General features: G+C 37.8%; 1 protein-coding gene across 6 annotated transcripts in view; it reads right to left on the bottom strand.

The window, feature by feature from the left end:
* The window catches only part of LOC128999955 (sal-like protein 3), a 123,437-nt gene that overhangs the window by 83,736 nt on the left and 17,015 nt on the right, over nt 1-22,686 (bottom strand). The window lies entirely within an intron of this gene.

Genomic DNA, 22,686 nt, shown 5'->3' with positions numbered 1-22,686 from the left:
ACCTGGAACTGCAACTAGTGAGATGGGTAATAGGTATATTCCGTAGAAAAGTGATGATAACAGATCAGGCGCAAATAACCAAAAATTAATTTCTCTAATACGTTACTTGGTCAGAAAAAGAATTTGGTAAAGGCATTCACAAAACCTAATGCAATTGAATAAAAGTATTCTTTTCTAAGGGTTATTTTAACAATATTATGAATTATTATGCCAAAAGTCAATGTATGTTTTATGGTGGATGAAAGGTATATAATTTTTCCGACCTAAGTACAATTTTAAGTACTTTGTATGTATACATAATTTATGGTCTAATCAAGTTACCCAAGTTGTCCCTATCAGGTTAACCCTCAAAAGAGTAAAGTGCTGCTTTAACCAACAATGAGAGTTAAAGCGCCGCGAAGCTGATTGGCTTTAGTCCAAGCGCCGCGCAGCAGCTGTCACATTCGTCATACTGGCGCTTAACAGTAATTTGTATCGTGTTGGAGATGAGTTACCGTCTGACGCCTCAAATATTAATATCTGTTGACAAAGTCTCTATTCATCTGCTCGCCTGTGTACACGTTTACTCAGCGCCAAGTCTTGTAAAAATGATTTATTGCCAGTTGGATCCTATAATGTGTACAGAGTCGAAATTTGTCTGAGATTCTTTTGGGGTTGAAGAGGTGTAAACAATACATTTTCGCTATTAAGTGTTTTGGATTACGTTAATTTCCTTCAGTTTTCAGTTCGATTGGTAGTTTATGTTTTATGTATTTAGTTTTTTTCACAGAATTTTGAATATCTGTGTGAACAGTAAACGAATACACTATTCATTTTTCATCAGAATTAAACATGAATATTATTTTTTTTATGGTTGTCTTTTATTTATAACGAAACATCTACCGGTATACAAACAGAATTCTGTGTCCCTAAAAAGGATTTATATGTAAATTCGATTATATGTTTCGTTGTATCTACGAGTAAAACATCACATTTTTCTGAAAATTAAGAATCTTACTATTACAGATAAAAAATGAACCCATACTGGTTTATGCAAATATATCCAGTGCATTTCAAGGCTATTTCCTCTACTGAAAGAATCAGGATCATGAACATCAAGAATAGTTTGAAAACCTCAGATTTTGTCACAGTAAATGTCCGTGGAGCGGAAGACAAAACTATAACTCGAACATAAACCCAACTATTCGACTGGTTTGATTTACGCTGACAAAAACGCGCCGCGTAAAACCAACAATGACTCGAAATACTAAAATAACAGGAGATAAACGCGTACAGACAGAGACGGACCCCAGTAAATCACGAGGTGGCCTTGTATGTATAGTGACCGTTCGGGGAAAATGTCGGACAAAAACAGATCCCGGAAAGACAGTACCTTGCGTCTTTTGCACCTAGGGCGCCCCGCGAGGCACCTATAGGCGCTATTGGCTGGGGAGCTGGTAGGTGGTCTTCTTGAATGGGCGTTAGACATGGACAAGTGTTACCCTTTCACGAAGGGAAAGTTACAACTTTTGTTGGGGTAAATAACGATAGGTTCGTGGAATATTCAAGCCTGAAGTCCGCCAGTTCGGTTGGAGAATTTAGTTTTTAATTTGAAATTTTGAAACTTATTTATAAAAGATGAATCATCATACTAAAACAAAATAAGGATGTACAGGGATGCTGGATATTGTCTAGGGAAAAATAATATAGGTCTAATCACTAGACATTTATTTAATTAATCGAGTTGTAACGGTTTCGGTTGGAAAAAGAATCTTTGCTAACAAAATCTCAAAAAATTGGCTGAATAACACTGTAAATGGGACATAAACATTAAAAATGCTTTGCGGGGAAATGCATTTACTACTGTAGAGATAATAATAGGAATATTTTTGAGTTTAAATCTGAAAGTTGAAGCCTGAATGTTTTAGAAGAATCAACAGCATAAAAATACATAAACATACAATATACAAATACATAAATAAGTTAACTACAAATTAACATAAGGTAGAGAAAAAATATTCGTTTCTCCGATTTTGGCGATTATCTCTACAGTAGTAAATGTAGAGATAATAATGGGAATATTTTTGAGTTTAAATCTGAAAGTTGAAGCCTGAATGTTTTAGAAGAATCAACAGCATAAAAATACATAAACATACAATATACAAATACATAAATAAGTTAACTACAAATTAACATAAGGTAGAGAAAAAAATATTCGTTTCTCCAATTTTGGCGAAGAATCTGAATAGTGAACTGAAAAATCTGAAACAACTAATTTAAAAGTAATCATAAACACAAAAAAAAACGCATAATCTAGTTTATACACATTGACTTAACATATGAAAATGGATCAATAGGCTCCTTTAAAGAAGCTCAAAGTTCCTTTCACTAATCCTCTAAAATAAACATAAAAGCAGAAACACCACATTACTCCACTGAACAGGGAGTTGTGGGATCGAATGATGAACAGAAACAAAACGAATCCAAGGCTGCAGCCCATGCGAAACGCCCAGCAAATAACATATCAGCTATGAATACCCTGAATAGCCATGAATCCGTGACGAGTTGAAACAATATACTACAGGACATACGGCGATGAACCCAGGGGCCTTGCCTTGGGTACTTGGAATCTATTTACACAATAATTTGACTACATTCAAAATTTTTAATAATTTGCAACACTATGGCAACGTAAAAACAAATCACTAAAATTCAAGAACACAACATTCACACCCAACACTTCCAAGAAAATTCATAATGTGTGACGACAGCAAATGGACAGTTAACAAAGATGCGGGTGTTAAAAGTCCAGCGGCAAAAACCAAGGGCAAACCTTCGGGCATCAAGGACATGAAGATATGCAACCAGCTGGACAGGACCAAGTGGTGTCAGAAGATACCGAAAGGTCATGATGAAGACGCTTGTCATATGATGTCACAGAAACGCCGGTGTGTTCTGCAGATGATGAAGAAACTGGTGGACGAGCATGTAAACAGGTAGGTTATCTAATAAAGTCTTCAGTAACCAGTAGGAAAATGAACTCTAAACAAGTAGGATAGTGTGTAATGAAAACTGAAACTTCAGGACTAGAAATGGTGATGAGATTGGGAGATTGTGTCAAAAGGCAAAAGGAATATTGAAAATGTATAGTAAAAATGAATCGTTTGAGACACTGTAGCAGTTGATGAAATTACAGGACGTTTACCAGATGGATGGGATAGGGAAACTCTTAAGGAAATTTCAGTGTAACTGAAAATGATGTATCAAAAACATGTGTCAAAACCAAAAGGAAAGTGGGGTGGACAAGAAAAGTCCAAGGATTGGGGATGGAGAATGTTGGATGTCGTTTAGTTAAATAATCCATCTAAGACGAGGAATATCTCTCATTCGCCTTTATATTATGCAATAGTGTATTAGTTTCCGCTTAGATAAACACCAATTAAAAAAAAAAATTGAGTTAAGTCGTTCTAATTTATTCTAGGGATTTGTTCTTACCTGGCTTTAGATTCACAAATGTTTATATTCAAGATCTCGCGAGTATCTTTTTTTAAAAATGTTTAATAGCGTCAGTTTTGTAAAACAACAGATTTGATAAGTTTTACATTTTGTAATTTTACTTTCAGTCCAGTTTGCCCAGAATGGGATACATCGACCACTTGTGAAAACACCCCTGGACCCTACAGGTTTGGAGTTTATAAGGTAATTAATTGCACTACCTACAACATATTAATATCACACGACCAACTAGGCTAAGTGTTGGTCAAGTCCACATAGCAACTTCAAATGCAGATACAGCCCCGATCTAACTGAAACACTTGTGAAAGTTTCAAGCCTAGTTTTTAACAAATAAATACTGTAAATAATAAGGGATGTCTAAACTTTCGTGGACATAAATCGTCACTAAACAATGAAAAATAAATGATAATACAGATTACATGTAATTTATGAACAATATTAAATGATATTCAGTGTGGAGTTTGTCGCAGGTGTTTAGTAATTTACACTGAAAGCCGATAGCATCTGCCCTTCCCAACACCTTCAAGGAATCCGGACAATTTCAACTCATTAATATTAATCCCGGGCAGCTGTCCAGTTTATTACACCAATTGGACATTAAATACCTGCTTATCTTGGTGATTATGAGAGTGTATATACTTATTCTAAAATCAACTATAAAGCCTAATCCACATTAGTGTGCACTGTACAGGTCTCAATAGGGTAGGGTTAAAAATGCATTAGATACTTTCTAAACACATTTATATTTGACTTTCAGTTTTAGATTGGTTGCAATTTTACTTAAGACATAGCCTACAAGTAGAAAAAAGTATAATGAAATACTTAGGTGATAGTTTTACTCAAATATACGTCTTATAGGAGTTACACAATTGACATACCGTTACTATAGTTTTTTAATTGAAGGATTTTTTTAGATGTACGAATAAAAGAAAATCCTCCTAAAAAACCAATACAATAGAAACTATTATTCGGTTTACATTACAGCCGTACAATTTAGGCCCGAATTAAGTAATGTATGTCACAAATTCTAACGTTGAATTATCGGGTGTGTGGCCGATTATCAAGTTGCAGAATTCAGTCCCAACCATATAACGCAGATCTGTTGACAGAAAATATCATTTATAACACAAACGCTACAACAATGTCTCCTACAACAGATACCTGATAGACGAAAAGCACCATAACCATATTATTTAGACACATTTACTGAAGTGCCTTACGAACGCAATTTCTTAAAGCAAGAATCATTACGTGCCTTAATACATGTAAACTCGTAATCCTAAAAACAAACAACATTATAAAAGTAACGTTTTTATATTAAATTGATATTTTTGACAGTCCGGCAACGACGACAACTACAAGATCATCGCGAGTCAGATGACGGCTAGTGGATGTGAGTGTATCAAGAGAAACGGTCTCCAGGACGACTGTAGACTCCCCAGGTGCCAAGGGTCACCATCCTGTAGGATCACCCCGTTCCCGAGGTGCGAACCGTTCCTGGGAGTCCCTGCACAGAAGCCGGGAGTTCCTGCAGCAACAGCGGCCGTGGGATACGGGGATGAATGCAGATGTCCTCAAAACTGCTAGCCAGTAAACACTCTTCAATTGTTGATTAAAACACAATCCAAAAGATTAGTGAAGTGTTTTTGTTGAATGTTTACTTCTAGGAGTTCCTTCTTTATTTGATAGGTTTTATGTTTTTTTAGCCGAAAGAGGTATTTTAGTAGTTAAATCATTTGAAGACGAAAGATTAGTGTTTAACTATGATCATCTTTAGTATGGACTGAAGTGGCTAATTTATAGTAAGTTACTTAGGGTACAACCTTTTCACTATGTTACCTTCTAAAACTGTAGTTAATTTTTTTTATTATGAAAAAAAAATTAAGGGAATTCGGAAATTACAGTTCTCATTATATTTTAAACTAAAACATGGTTTGATAAGGTTCTACATACCGGTACTGTAATTGCTAGCATCTTAGCATATTGGTGGGTTTTATAAAATCTCCATACTACTTTAGAACTTTTCCGACAAGGGAAACTATGCCAAAAGCACTGTATATCACAGTGACATTAGAAAGTTTTACAGCCCAAATGCTTTTGTGTAAATTACCTTACAATATGGATTGCTCATGTAAAAAATACCAGGGACATTCCCGACGACTTTGTAGCTCGCCGCGATGTTCGGTTCTGGGAATGGCATGATTTATGTGTTTATGGGAGCCCGGCTTTATGATATATGGCGGTAGCGTTTGTTTTCTCACGGCCGAATTTGGCGTTTCTGTGAAAGTCCGGCTCCAAAACTGAAATCGGAAATCGACGTCTGTCCTGTCTGTTGCAAGGTCAAATGTTTTGTGGATTTGTTTATAGTTGTACTACATCGTACATACGTTTAATAATTAGCAATGATTGAGTTAATCCTTCGGAAACACCTTACAGCTTAAAGGAGCACGATTACTAGAGTGTTAAGGAGTACGTAGAGTCTATAAAGTTTCTTATTAGACTAATTATTATTCATTAGTATAATTTCTATCCCCACATAAATTGACTCAAATAGGCTGCGTTTGATTACTGGGATACAATATTGTATTAGATAATCAGAAGTTTGCCGGTTCTGAGAAGTCTGTAGCTTTTGATAGTCGAAACATATCTTAAACTGATCTTAATCTTTAGACATAAATGTTTTTGGCTAAATAAACAGGTGCTCTTAGCCGATAAAAATTCTACACTGATCTAATTCCATGCTACACTTACCCTGTATTCAAATTCAGATTAAAAAAAACCCCTAGTATGTAATGCAGTCTTAAATGATTAATGCACTTAATAATGTAAAAATTCAGTATACTTTTCCTAGTAAAGGTAAATTTACTATGCACATAATACAGAATACATAGAATAATGCAAAAATGACCAAAACAATTCATCATAAAACTGTTGAAATCCCTTCAGAACTTAAATTCAACGAGTAAAAACTTGAGCTTGTAAAACGGCGATCGATTACGAAGGGTAAAAGAAAAACGTGGACAGAGTAAATACAAGGGGAGAAACGTCGTTTAATTGAAGGAATTTGACACGGGGGGGGGGATGCGGGCTGCGCAGAAATCATCAGAATAATCCAATATTTGTTGACACCACGCAATCTGGGAAATATTAAATAACGGCGCACATCTGGGGTTTCCCGCGGGGGGCTTCGGTACCACCACCCCCCCCCCACCCCACCCCCACCGATATCAACACTTCCACCCCTCAACATTCACACCTGTATGTCCTTGATGGTTCATTTTGGTAATGATACTGCACTATTTTGATAAATACTGTTAGTCCTCCTAAAAAGTTTCTTCTTTTTGATATCATAATTAAGGCTTACTCGACTGAAATATTTTAAGTTTGACCCCCCACCTATATCAACACTTCTACCCCACAACATTCACACCTGTATGTCCTTGATGGCTCATTTTGTTAATGATACTGTACTATTTTGATAAATACTATTAGTCCTCCTATACAAGTTTTTTCTTCTTTTTGATATCATAATTAAGGCGAACTCAACTGAAAAGTTGTAAGTTTACATTGTAGGTACATTGGTACCATTTAATTTGCTATGAAGTGAGGTTAGTAGTTTACAGTGTAGGTCTGCTACCTTTGTCTCGGTATAACGGGTTCAAATCCTGTTAAACAATCATTTCGTGACTCAAGAGTACTCAGAGTGGCGTGACTGGTCAAGTCGTTAGAGCCTTAGAGTCAAGGAACCCGGGTTCAAATCCTAACAATCACGTATAATACCGAATGGTTTGGAGCTCTTACTGGAAAAACGTACATACTTCGGTGACACACTTCACGGAGAGCTATCTTTACTAAAATAGTCGCAGGGTAACAGTAATTATTGAATTTCCAGATAGATCAGATGCCTTTAGAATACAGGTTATCAATAATGTAATTGTACTCTTAGTATTACACAGTAGTTTTGTACAAAAATTGAATTTCATAATGTTTTTCAGCGTCACGAACGTCTCTATTGAGTATAGAGTCGCCACAAAATGTTTGGTGTTTAAGTTTGGTGTGAGCGACGGTCGACGGACGACGGACGATGATGGCGCCAGAACCCTGAAACACTGTAACTGATGACAGCACACTGTACAGTCCTACAGTCTGTAAACACCAACAAACACTCGTCTACTCTGTACACCATACAACTCCTGTCAAAACTGTGGTGATGCGGCACAAGTCAACGATGCCGTGGGATAATAACATGCTACCTTAGTTATAGAGCATACTTGAATCATCGTCCTTTTGGTTAATTAAGTAAAACGATTCTAAGGTGTTTTAGGTCCGGTCAATGAGGTGGGATGCTGCAAACATGCTGTGTTGTATTGTAACTAGAGTAAAGTGCAAACAGTAAAATGCATCTCGGCTTTCGTCATGTAACTGTATATGTTGCAAACAATAAAAAAATTTATACAATTTTGCAATTACTTTAGGTACGATTACTCAATAGAATATACATGAGTTACATGTTTGTTCTTTGAGCTATCAAAAATGATGACTATACTATAGGCACGTAAAACATCTTATGAGAGAAACGTAAGTCGACATTAGCGCACTTAAGCGTAATTGACATAAAGCATACATCAATCAAACTATCCAAAGAAACTTATGAAAAACGGCATCAACGCAAGAATTAAATAACACGGTAACATAAAAGAGCACAACAAATATATCACATCAAAGATGCCTCAAATTTAACAATAGGATAAGAAATCTACGCACAGTGTAAAGTATTCAAAACAATAAGGCAAAATAATATAATACACCTATACTATGAGATAACACAAAAGACCACAACACAATTACACTCTTACAGCGTTAACATATACCCAACTATTAACAAGACAGGAAAATGAATCTAGCGATTTTCACCGTCCAACATATCCTCTCGACATATGAATAAAACGACAGCAAAATGAACGTGAGAACAGGTATACGGCGCGGCATTAAAATTGCTAATATTAACGTACTCGAAGACCAAGTGGGCGTTCAGATGCTATCTGGCGAGGCGACGATTAAAAAGGCTAAATTAATAAATCTGGTAAGTCGAGTTGGAGACTCGAGAGTGGCGAGTTCCGGTAGCTATCTCCATCTCTCTTCGACGCTTCAGTCGTCTCTGTCGCACCTATGGCGGCTATATCATATTACCATTAGCATAAATGAGATTAGCATATATTACCGGGTGTTGGAAAAATCATAACCAGATGCCAGATGGTCGGAGTGGTCCGCTGTGGGTGGTGATTGAAAATGTCGGTAACATAGTTCAGTAAACATGTCGGTAATGGTGTTTTTCTGACTTTTACATGGTATGACAGGAGATTTTAGTAGTTTATAAAAGGCTATATCATCTGATTAGTTTCAATTTCCTAATAATTTGACTGTAGTCAAACTTTTATTTATGTCGTATTCAACAACTTTTAAACCACGGCTAACTAAAGGTACGCATATAAAATGTATAAAAACCCAAGGGAGAATATGTAATGTAAAATAGAAAACTGTGTCATAGACGCACTCATCAAAATAATGTCTTCGATTTGCATTACAAATTTAATAAAAAAATATTTAGGTTTAGCTGAGTTTAAGAGATAGGATGCTTAGCATAATATAAGAAATGCTATACGATACGTAAATTCTATCTTGAAGTCAAATTTCACTTCCACTTAACTTTAGTGCGATTAACTAAGTCTAGTTTTACAGAAAATTTTAAATCAACAATCCTTTAGAATCGTTTACAATGCAACGAGAGTCCTTCCGACGTATTAATCACAGCTCATGTTAAATGATGGATATCAGCATAGCCGTATCTAGTACCTACATTGAAATATAGTATATTAAAATATACTAGAGACATCTATGTCAGTCGTAACACGCTACAGTAGGTTTATATTTAACAGTTAGTCGATAGTTGGTAGACAATAGTTGGTAGTCTATAGTCTCAGTTGGCACCGCACCAGCCAGGGGTGCCAACCACGATCATAACCGATTTATTTCCCAGACACAACGAATACAATTTTGAAGCTATAGCTATATTTAGTGAGGCAACGTGCGGCTCGTCACCGTCGACCACTTGGGGACGCAACAGAACGACACTGCTTCAGACGAGTTATGTGGGAAACGGCGCAAATACAAACCTATAGAATTACCGCTCTAAATATATGGGACAAAAGTAATTCGAACTATTTATGTTTTGTTGGCTGGCGCGCTTCCAACTCCTGACTGGAGCCCTGAGTGACACCACTTTTCATAACATTGTTCTCCGCTTGTTGCAATGTCGGTTGTCATAGTGCGAGTTAAATGGACGTTTAAAAGGTTTAAATGTCTACAAGATAGTTAACTCGTGGTTTCTGTGGAATAGGAGGGAAGTTTAAACACTTCACACGAGGATGAAACTGTTGGTATTTTATGTGGCCTATGAAATGTTAAAGTATTTCTTAAAATCGGAAAACAAGCGGTGTAATTGTGACAATTATAAGAGAAACATTCTAAATTATTACACGACTTTACAATTAATAGTATACATATTAACGTTTCCACATTCTTCTTAAAAGAAAATCTATGTTTCGTATATATTTGGAGACGCAACTAAGCAGATTTTTTCCGAAAAATTAGACAAAAATGAATAATGAGAGTAGAAAGTGTGAGGTTGTATAGCTTAGTTACTGACTTGATAAGCTAGGACCATTTATTAAAAACCTATGTTAAATAAATAGGTGGATTCAGTTTGAGACCAATGCAGAATACTGTTTATATCAGGATCGAACCAGTGATCCCGCGAGCACATTAACCTCTCTGTTATCCAGATCATGCAATTAAAAAATACAAATTTTACAAACTCAAGCATAAAGATTACTAACTATACCGCTGTTTAAACCAGTAAATATATAACGTACAAAATATTTTCGACAATATTGCGACTTATTTTTCGAACAAAACCTCTACTTCTAACTGAACGTGAACACCGGAACAGAAGGCAAAATAACAATCTTGTTTAGCAGCTGGTGATGAGATGAAATATCCCGTCAATTGGCGGGCTCTGAACAGATTTGGCGGGTAAACAAATTCATTGGCGCCAAACACCACTGAAAACACTCATCTATTGACAGTCGGATGGATCATATTTGTAAACAACAACGATGATTGCAAAGGCTGTGATATTTGATAATAAACACGTTTTCAACAAGTATTGGCGATTTTAAACCGTTGTTGATGGACTCTTGGTTTACACTGCTTCGTAATTTTAACGTTTGTTGTAAATATTGCTGTAAATGTTTATGGTTGAGTTTGGGTTAGGTTTGCGGTAATTTGGACGGTTTATTTTTGAGTTCGGTAAGCATTATTTTAGTTGGTAAAGTATGGGGTTTTGTTTAGCTATTGTGTTATAACAGTAATGTATATTGTGTATTTGATTTTTCTGGCATTACTTTAATAAAAGAATGTTTCCTACTAGATTACATTGATGAATATTCCTACATTGACACAGATTTTTTATAAGCTCTACGTATTATACTTTTATATTTTAATTTAAACGTCTTTCCAGTATTATGGAGTATCGTTGAAGGCCAATATTTTTGGGAAAATGTTAATGGCAAATCACATTTTACCAAGCCCTGTAAAAATTTGTCTAGGTTAATAATATAAGTGGCATGCCCAAGTAAGTACAACCAATCAAATACATGTAAAGTTAATCGCTTGCCAAAACAATAGTCTGAAAATGACAGTAAAATAGTTTAAACAGGCAAGTCTTCGATAATGCAGTATTTTGTACCAGTATCTTAACATTATACGATGAGAATTGGGAGTGTCAGTCTTGATATTTTTTAGTTAAAGCACATATTAAACATAACTCAATGGGTATGTATTGAGGGGCTTTTAGGTAAAAATATCATCATATCAGTTGGACCTTTACAACCATACATTATTTGTAAAACATTACGACTCTATACTGAACAATTTTTGATAAAAAGTCAAATATAAAAAGTTTAGCACTCAATTAATTTGTCCAAACAGGTTGGTAGCATTGACAGACTAGTTAAGTGATATGGGCGAGCGCGCGGAGTAACACTGTGAAGCGTTGGCGCGGTGCCGCGATATGAGCCGCATCTGTCATAATTAGCTGCTTGTACATCATATGCAACAGCTGTGACTGAGGAAGAACAGAAGCCGCCCCTCCCACATGTGTAGTAGGAACCAGCTGATCGTAGTCAGTAGTGTGGTTAGTGTAAAGGATCCACGAAGGTTAGGAGTTAAAATAAAGTACAATACAGGATCTTGCCTCAGTGAGCTACAGGATCATGTACTTGACTATTGTACGCTTGAAACAGGTGCTCGAAGTAGGGTGTCAAGTCTATAGAATTGAACTTAAGACACAATTTCCTATAGTCAAAGCGTCATGTCAACCCTCTAGGTATCTAAAAAGTTTATAGAATGCAATTATTGAGTGCCACTACTGCCCAATTGTTGTCAAAGCCCCCCGAAAGCCATTTTGGCATGTGCTAAGTATAAATACTACAACTATATGATCTCCGACATCCCTTTAGCTACTCAACTGTCAAGTCTACAGAATGCGACTATAGTACGCCAATAACCTCACTATCGTCAAAGTGTTTTGACAAACCACTAGGTATCTGACAAGTCTACAGAATGCGACTATAGTACGCCCCTATTGCCCAACTAACGTTAAAGCACCGACAACCCTCTAGACATCTTCCAAGTCTACAAAATGCAACTATAGTACGCCACTATTGCCCAACCAACGTTAAAGCACCGCCAACCCTCTAGACATCTTCCAAGTCTACAATATGCAACTATAGTACGCCACTATTGCCCAACCAACGTTAAAGCACCGACAACCCTCTAGACATCTTCCAAGTCTACAAAATGCAACTATAGTACGCCATTATTGCCCAACCAACGTTAAAGCACCGACAACCCTCTAGACATCTTCCAAGTCTACAAAATGCAACTATAGTACGCCACTGTTGGCCAACCATCGACAAAGCGCTCCGACATCCCTCTAGGGAAGAAGGAGCGAATAAATTCTATTAGCTCTGGAATCGGCGATGTTTGTAGATCAGTCTATCAATTAGTCTCACAAAGAGACATTATGTCAGGTAAGAGGCGGGGCCCGCGCTTGTTTGCATACATGCCCCTACATGGCTTCCCTCGTACCCTAGCCCCTGGCCCCTGGCCCTTGGCTAATAGGACCCTACGTGTTTATTTATATTCTCATAGCGCGGCTCTCAAAATCCTAGCTACTAGTTCCAGCCCCTGCAGCTATTGTGGCTATTATAATGGAAATATGTTTGGTGTTGAAGGGAGCGTTTTCACGTAGATTAGCCGGGGTATTTTGAAAACTGCATAGTTTATTGCCTGCATAGGGGGTTGTAACACTAAAGGTCGATCGTTTGGATTTAGAGGCAGAAATTAATCATTTTACTTACATTTTATAAGGGAACACAACTAACCTGGCAAGTGCCCCCTTGGCAGTTTTGTAGCCACAATAGGTTGTGTGTGGTTAACATGTCTAAACCTAATAGAACCTAACCTAACCTCTTTAATAACCTGTAATTACATAGGGCGCATTTCAATAGTACTTATTTTGAAAATACCCAAAATGAATGACGAATGTGTTTTACCTTCATCAAAGTGATGACTCGATCAATCCTTACCTGAAATCAAAAGAAATGTGTTAACAAATGCTACTATCGTACTGGTCAAAAACACAAAACACCGAAATAACAATAATCAGCGTTTAGAGCGCAAGGTAATATATCCTCGGCATACATCAACGTCGGCCGAGTACTCGTCTGGTGGTCTGCCAAAGGCTGGAAGGACCTCTCCATCCGATATCAAACATTATAGTGGAACACTTAAAACTTTGGGCCTGGAATAGCGCCAATCAGGTAAATTAATCAACTGGTTAAGTGTCCCACTCTAACGAGACTTATTCAATAATTATTGGAAATTATAACCTGGAAAATGCAAATGGGTCACTTTCTAATCAATACGACCACTCGGGGAGCGCAGGTGTTGCATTTTGTCCCCAGGTATGTCTGTCTGTATGTATGAATAATTCAAACGGTTAGCCGCGCTGCAGCGTTTGGACGAATAAATCGGCAGATATAATCTGCAAGTGGGAATAGAGGCTTCGCAAACACCCCAGCCGGTTTGACATTTCGATATGAAAGAATCGGTTGAATAAGTGTTTTTGGGACGCACGAATCAGTTTATGGTGTTACGCATGATTGTCATTATTAGTTTACATGCGGGAAAAATACATATTCAATAATAGATCGTAGGGAAGCATACGGTACGCTTTTTGTAAGCTTGATTGTTTAAAATATAATTTCAAAGACCCCCAAAATCCTAAAATTGAACTGAACCAACTTGAGGTGAAACCACTGGTGAAGAAAACTACGAACACATCACCTATTTAACACTTTCTAACCACTAGACCTTCCAAAATCCCCCAAATGAGTAATATTTCAATACGATCTAAAAGTACATCAAGGAAGTAACCAGTGGCAGATGGTGGACAACATGTGTCACGAACAACACAGTTACGCAACAGATTCCTGTAGCGGCATGCTGCGTCCTCATCACAGATTATACTTGGAAATGTCACTAACAGATTAGGTCAGTGTCGTCCGGCTTTACATTGATAAACGCCGCTCAACTCGAGCCCGATACGAAAATTATTATGACAGGCGGTTCCAGATTTGTACGCTGCAGTGAATTTGGTTTTTTATAACTTTTTGTGTGAAAAAATTCGGGTTTGGTCGCACAAGAACCTGTATTTATTAGAGTATTTTTCAAAGCTCGACTGCGGTGTGTAGAGTTGTAAATGCCTAAATCAGAACACACTTGTGATTTGCTGATATTCTTGCAGTATTTAGTCTAAAATGGCTTGGCTGATACGAAAGAGTGGAAAAATAATTCTAAAAAACTACTATGATAATTATAGTTGTAGACCTCAGCAGGTGTCACAGTACTATAAGCTTAATCTGACATTTCGGATTGATACATAGTCCATCTTCAGGGAAAATTGCAAATGAAACTTCAAAATTTCCTTGAAAACTAGGCTACTAAAGTCTTCACTATTCGGAAGCCAAGCCGCCCTGAAGACCATCGAGGCCAATTTGTCAAATAGTGACCATCCTATGTCAATGTCAATCTTTTCAACAAACAAAAATTTACCATATGTTTTTGTGTGTACTGCACAAATAAAACTGGTCCACAGAAATTCCTTCACAAGACAAAAATTACCTTTAGTACAATGATATATACGGTCTATGAACTTCATTTTCCTCAGCGATGGGTCACAAATGAATCTAAAACACGATTAAAAGGAGAAATCTAAAATTTGAATAGGAGTAACGCGGAGAGTCTTTGTGTCTGATTCTAATATATCTCGGTGATAAACACATAATAAAGTGAGGACAAAGTGATAGCATTGTGAGAACCCCAGGCGTGACCTGTGGAGAGAGAGAGAGAGAGAGAGAGAGAGAAAGAGGGGGGAGGGAGAGAGAGAGAGAGAGAGTGAGATGTCAGTGACAAAAGCACGACGGGGAGTTCATACCCGCGGTTTGTTACCATAAATAATGATTAAAAACCCTCCGTTCAAAAACCAGCAGATGCAGCAAGGATTTGCCCGGTCGCCATCATAATCCATCCAACTTTCCCAATGTTTTGCCAACTGTTAATAATATATCGTCGAATCTAATCCGCGCAGATGCTTCAAATACCCTCTATCACGCACAATTATAAACTAATTGGAAATATGTCGGCGAAGCTAATTGTGACACTAATAGGCGGTATTGATTAATAATTGATGATGAAATAAACGATTGACAGACAATAGAATGGGATTTTACAATTACTGATTGGTTATTAACGTTTCTGAATAGGGATAATTTAATTTGATTTAATTATTGTTATGTTTTTCACGTTGAAACTGCGTCAATAGTTTTGACATTGTTGAGTCCCTGATCGTCCTGAATAAATTACAAGTAAAGTTATGTTTTACGAAAACTCTTCGTGTTCTCATCAGATTTTTTTGTTTATATTTAACGCTGTATTTGTTACGCTTCCCTTAGTCTAAAGGCTGGTAACTTTTAATTCACGTTGCACATTTTGCAATGAACGATATAAAAACATCAATAATGAATAAAACCTCCTTAAAGTCTGAACGCGTCTAAGGTAAAATGTTTGTGCGGAAAATGCTCTTTTAACCCTTCATCAGGATTTCCTTTGATATTCGCGATATGTTTATACCTGAAAGAGTTGAAGGGGAGTGTGTGGTCAAAATGCCTTTCAAACGCAGCGGTTATGAGTCAAAATCAGCTGAGATTGCAGATATAACATAAAACCACTCCGCTCATCCGTTGCTTATAAAGAAGCGAAGGGAATTTTGCAAATGGATGGATTTCTTCTGACTTTATCCTTAGAGAATTCTTTACGTGGTCGACCCTTGATGTTGGAGTGGTTTATAAAGATCTCTGAGTAAATTTAGCTGAGGATTATTTAAATGTGAGTCACGTCAAAGAGTTTTGGTGTGGAAAATATCATAAACATAAAGTAAACCTACATTGTCAACTACAACGGAAAATAGTAGGTAAATATGTATTCACTCGCTGTATTCTTAGAATTTTTCATCGGATTATCGGCTGAGCAAATAAAAGATTCGAAGAGCGTACCAAAAGATAAAAACTTTAGCAAATATTTTGCGAGATAGCGAATATGGGTGACGAATTCGTAGACGTTGACATAAATAGACTCATAATATTGACTGAGTATTGATAAATTTGAAACCATTTTGATAACTTTATGCATTATGCAGTTTGTATCTCGTATAATTGTGCTATTCCCTCAAATCTAGCTGAAAAAATGAACTAATGAAAAGTACATCGGAGAATAGACTAGTGCATTGTATATTTGCTATGTTCACCAAGACTATGAACCAAGCATCTATGATCTCTCCAATAGCTCCAGAGTGCGAACCATTGACTATTGGATACAGAAGTTGTATTAATAGTCAAAGGTGCGAACTGAGAGCCACATTTATGCAAAGTTTCGCCAATCGTTGCAGTTTAATAACGATTTATCGTCTCCCACTGATTGACTCAGAATGCTCGTGCGTTAGACGGGTTCTTTCACTCTGATCGTAGCTCTGAAGGAACATTCCAATTCCGGGCCGGTTTTCACTATATACGAAACCATTTGCTGAACTGGAGCTGAAACATTGGAAACATAGTTATGCTAATAGTTATAGTTTATCTTTTGATTGTTGCCAAAAATCCCAGGGGCATTGCGATCCCTGACTAATTCGTCCAATATTACATTATTCCTAATCAATTTATTGCGAAGAAACTGATAAATTAGGGATTTTTATAAAATGCAATTCAAAATACTGACGATCACGTAAGAGGAATAAAATGGATCCCGAAGTGAATCCTAGGCTTAACAAGGCTTGCAGCAGAAATTTCAGAATTTGTGAACTCGCTACGCTCAAACCCTTTAAAATTTAATATAAATAATGTCTTTGAATTGTACATGTAACGTTTTTTTCATTAAATTATACAGTAACCGGAGCTTCTTTAACTCTTTGAACCTAAAATATGCCAATAATATCAGTATGGTATAGTGCACCGGTAACACTACTCACAGCAAGTGTAGAACAAGTTCTACTCCCTATAGGTAAACACTTCGTAAACAAGGAACGTATAAAATAACAATCCACATATTTGTATTACAATATAAAATAAGCAGCTTGTTTAAGAAACACAACACGTTAGAAAATAGTACCTGAGTGAATTCAAACAATTCAAAGTTCAGTAACAATTAGAGATTGCAATAACGAGGTCTATTTTATTTTGATCTTCGGCTCGGAGAGAAGCTCACGAAGCGTTGCCGGACTTCAAAGGAGTGTTTAACTGAGATCTTCCGTTTAATTGTATCTGTCTGTTCATCTGTTCATAGCTATTATCTTTTGACAATCATAAATACAGCGCCTGCCTCCAGTGGTGTTTTATCTGGTGGATTAGCAAGTGACGTTGGATTTGTGCAGAGGTGTCTTTATGGTTACCTCCCGCTATCTCCGCGTCCCGCCACCTCCGTGTCCCGCCACCTCCGAATTTCAAGAGTGACCCCTATAATCCTCGGTTACTACCTGCGTTAGGACTTTCCGTCCAAACCTAACCTAACCTAACCTGACCTAACCTAACCTAACCCACGGGCTAAATTTTGATTAAATCTTCCATCCACGGGACTTCGCAGCCGTGGATGCAATGACAGCTACCATCGCAGGCAGTGACAGGATTATAAGGGTCACTCAAGAATTCGGAGGTGGCGGGACAGATTTGGGTTCGGAGGTGGCGGAACGCGGAGATAGTGGGAGCACACGTTGGATTTGTGCAGAGGTATCTTTATGAGAGAAATCGCGTTAAAATCGATTACATCTCGGTTGTAAGCGATAAAACGTAAAACCGATAGAAAGCACCCCGACACTCAATTAAACCTAATGAAGTCGGCCATAACCCTTACACATAAAAGATCAGGGCTTTGAATATGAAATCGGAATAAATTAACATTCCGAGTTTTTTACTCATTAATATTCCTTCGAAGCATTCGTCACGGATTTATTTTTATACCTTATCAATAAAAGGGATAAAAACGGCAAAACGTCATTGTGTATCAGATTTATGTCTGGCGGGAAAATCTGGCGGGATTATAATGAGGAGCTTCTCCGGTGGCCTGCGACCAATTAACAGCTGATAGTGGACTTACCGCGAGCGCGGGAGTTTCATATCCGAGCTCCCTCTTTTTGTGGCGGGATGGCTTCGGTGTTGAACGCGGTTAATGGTATTATATAGATAGACCAGAAGCGTGGTCGTTGCTGGGCAGGAGGCGGTCGTTTGGACGAGAAGGAAAAGTGAAGAGTGGATAGAGTTGTGTGAGATATGCTTGGCGACTAAGCATGAGTGTTAATGTGGTTTCCAAGTTATAATTTGTATTCTTAGACATTATAACAAAATTTGCTGCTTATATTCAATTTTGGAAAATAAGTATCAAAGATGTGTATCAATTTACAAAATTAAGTTAGCTACGTGCAATGCTCAAAATTTCTAACAGTTATGACAAAAAAATATCTCTACAGATCTCTATTCAAAGTATTAAACAATGTTAAATAAGGCAACCCACACAGTTATGGATAAAAACAAAAGCACCAACAAATCAACATCAGATCAGCAATGTTGATCAGTTGACGTTGACGGCTCGGCGCCAGGATCCCGAGAATAGCACTCATATTATATGAGAGGTGTTTGTATGTTGAAATGTCAAAAAGAGATCGATGTTTATACAGCTTTGATCCGACTTGAGCGCAGGTGATCAACAAACATGATCAAACATCAGTTTGTGTTTGTGGACCGTCATAATCTACACGTTTATTGGCGATCATAGCCAATAGTGGATGAGCAAACAAGCTGTAGAGGTTGTGTAAACCAACATTTGTTTGAATGGGAAAACCTTGTCCAAATGTGAAGTTTGGGTTTCATACGTGTTTCATACGAGGATTCAAACTCTGGGTTTGTTTTGGTGTAAGATAGCCTTTGATGTCTTCGAACGTGAGTTGGCTAGGTTGAAGTAAATTTGCGTACGATTAGTCTCTACTTTAAATTTGAATTACTGTAATAGGTTATAATAAATTTCCTCTTGTCATTCCGTCTCCATGAGCTGTACTACAGAGAGAATAATCTACAGTAAAATCGGCCTGTAAAGGAAGGCGATTAAGAGACATACTTACTTGTTATGGACATAGATTAATGTACAGGAAACGAAATCAATGAGGCGAGGAAACGAACTTTTCGTAGATGTTGGTCCATGGAGAAGGGAGTGAACACTCTTTTTCCCAGATGCATTTCGGTAAGGAAAATAATACCATGTCAAAAGGCTCTTATAGCACAATTCCGTGTCTGAGTCTGCTGCAAATACTATTCCTAGGAGAGTTGCGCGACTTCACATCTAAAATCTACTCAGACGCTCCCATTTCCCATTGCTTTCCATATGCCTCTTTAATAATACAAAATCTTGAACCTGAATCCAGACTATACCATTACTTCTTATAAGTTTCTTCCCAAACAGTCTAATGTCTTCATGAACCTCAGCCTCTGACGAGTCATGCACGAACAGCTCCCGTTCCCTTGAACTACGAAGACTTCTCCATCAGTTCCATGTGCATCTGTTAAAATAGTAACTCTTCCCCTACCAAGACTGTCCCATCTTCCTCTGTACCTCTGCCTAGACGAGTGCCCGTTAAGCAGATGAGCCGTTGAACATCTACGAAGACTTCTCCGTCAGTTCCATGTGCATCTGTTCAAATAGTCGCTCTTCCCCTACCAAGACTGCCCCATCTTCCTCTGTACCTCTGCCCAGACGAGTCATGCACAGACAGCTCCCGTTCCCTTGAACACCTACGAAGACTTCCCCATCAGTTCCATGTGCATCTGCTCAAATAGCCACTCTTCCTCTACCAAAACTGTCCCATCTTCCCCTGTACCTCTGCCCAGACTATCCCATCTTCCCCTGTACCTCTGCCCAGACTATCCCATCTTCCTCTGTACCTCTGCCCAGACTATCACATCTTCCCCTGTACCTCTGCCCAGACTATCCCATCTTCCCCTGTACCTCTGCACAGACTATCCCATCTTCCTCTGTACCTCTGCCCAGACTATCCCATCTTCCTCTGTACCTCTGCCCAGACTATCCCATCTTCCCCTGTACCTCTGCCCAGACTATCCCATCTTCCTCTGTACCTCTGCCCAGACTATCCCATCTTCCCCTGTACCTCTGCCCAGACTATCCCATCTTCCTCTGTACCTCTGCCCAGACTATCCCATCTTCCCCTGTACCTCTGCCCAGACCAGTGCCCGTTAAGCAGATGAGCCGTTGGTGGTCGTTGGTCGTTAAACCACGTAATGCGCTGAATGGACGTGGTGTCGGCGTCGGTCATTGATACACTATAGTGCGGCGTGAAGAATTGATTGCGGAACAAAGCAGCCGCTTTGGCACCTGTTACCATCCCCTTTCCCACCATACTCATATTAATAACCGGACTTCCTGCACGTCGTTTTTGCTGGTAAAGAGGTAAATAAGAAATACCGAGGACAGACACATATGTCTTGTAAGTTAAATTTGTTGAAGAACTGATATACCTAGGGTAGGTTGACTTTTTGGATGAATTATAGAAGTGGTTGGTAGAAAGTATTACAGCTACTTATTTCCAAACAGATCAGTATTAGTAAACATTAATTTCTGTGATAGGTCAGAAGAGATAGCCAATCACTTACTCTTTGGCTGTAACGAGCTCTCTGATGCTAGAATGACAACTCTTGGCAATCTGGCTACAGGAAGATATCTTCCTGAGGATGAACTTATCGGGAAGTTACAGGCATTCATTGGACACCTTAATTTGTAAGGTCAACAAGTAAACAATTGTCTGGGGTGCGCAATAATTCGATTTCGGATGAAGTGCTTTAAGGTCTTGACCTGCCCCTGTTAGATAAGATAAGATAAATATTAATTTTGATAATGTACCAACTTACCAGATATGTCTTTGGTATTCAAAAGCTACTGATCTCAAAGTTCTCCATTTTGATAGAAAATACAATACTACACTGGCAACGATGACGCATTAACCTAACACCAACAAAATACCTACAAAAATGGAAATTCTCTTTTGGAAACTTGGCACAAACTTGACGGTGACACTCACAGAATCAGAAAAAAATCACCAAACAAAAGAGATAAGTAGCACAGAAATAGCGGTCGGAAGCGAAGAGTGTTTGTAGCGTCGTGACGAGTGTCAGGCGAGTGGTAAACAATATAAATGGCGAAATCATAACAAACTGTGACAATAGGTAGTGTCCGTCGTCAGCGGCTATTTGGCAGAGAGCGACTTGCAGGTAGACAAGGAACGAAAGATATTGGAACAGTCGAAATCGACACTTTGGAAAGGGCAGTAGTGTTTCACTTGGTACTGCGAGATGTTGAGTTAACTGCTGATTAAGGTAGAACGTTTTTGACATAGTCTTACTCAAATAACTATTGTTATAAAAAATAAACGGTACTTTCCTGTTAAAGGGAACATTCATTATTATCGATGATTCATTTTCGATATATCGATATTTTTGTTTTACTTCACGATTGGTATTCCTTCTGTTTTAATATCTTCAAACGCATTTAAATTACAAATTAAGAACTAACCTTGTCTAGACAAAAATAATCTTACTAATATTATAAATCTGAAAGTTTGTGAGTTTGTGTGTATGTTTGTGTGTGTGTTTGTGTGTGTGTTTGTGTGTGTGTTGCTCAATCACGCATAAACTACTGGACGGATTGGGCTGAAATTTGGCATGATGATAGCTCACATTCCCGATTAACATTAAAGCATATTCTTATCTCAAAAACCCTTTCGGGCTCCGCCCCAGTGGCTCTGTAGTTCCCCGTGTTAATCTTATGATTTTTCATATTTAAAAGGAATTAATGAATCTTAACAGCTGTTTCAATTAAACAAGTTGGTTCTGTTCTATGATATTCAATAGCATAAAAGTTAAAAGGATTACCAACAGGGTGCAGCACTATTAATTTTTTTTTTTTAATATATGACAACAGCTAATTTCCAACCAAAAGGTGAGTGAGCGTAGCGAACGAACTTCAACCTGGAGGCGAGTTAGCGTAGCGAACGAGCTAACCTGAAGGCAAGTGAGCGCAGCGAACGAGCTCCAACCTAAAGGTGAGTGAGCGAAGCGAACGAACTTCAACCAGGACGTGAATGAGCCATGCGAATACTTATGAAGTTAAACGGGGCGAAGCCCGCGGGTACAGCTAGTAGCCTATATATTGGATCAGGACATGAAACTATTCTAAACTAACCTAACATAACTAACCAAACTTGCTGTATAACTTAGTCTAAGTTACCGTTTCAAAATTCCATTTAAAACAGAAAAGGCACACGGGGAATAGGTTATCAAATGGATTTTTGAAATGTTACAGCAAGTTTGGTTGGTTAGGTTAGTTTAGAACAGTTTCATTTCAGTCTAATATTTTTTTTTAAATTGTTTGTTGATACTGAACAATATTTATTTACTGTAT

Source organism: Macrosteles quadrilineatus, unplaced genomic scaffold (assembly GCF_028750875.1).
Source record: "Macrosteles quadrilineatus isolate MER2022 unplaced genomic scaffold, UCM_ALF_1.0 Scaffold_8__2_contigs__length_117827958, whole genome shotgun sequence".
Lineage (NCBI taxonomy): Eukaryota > Metazoa > Arthropoda > Insecta > Hemiptera > Cicadellidae > Macrosteles > Macrosteles quadrilineatus.
Note: the sequence above shows the minus strand (reverse complement) of the source record. Positions and strands in the feature narration are given on the sequence as shown.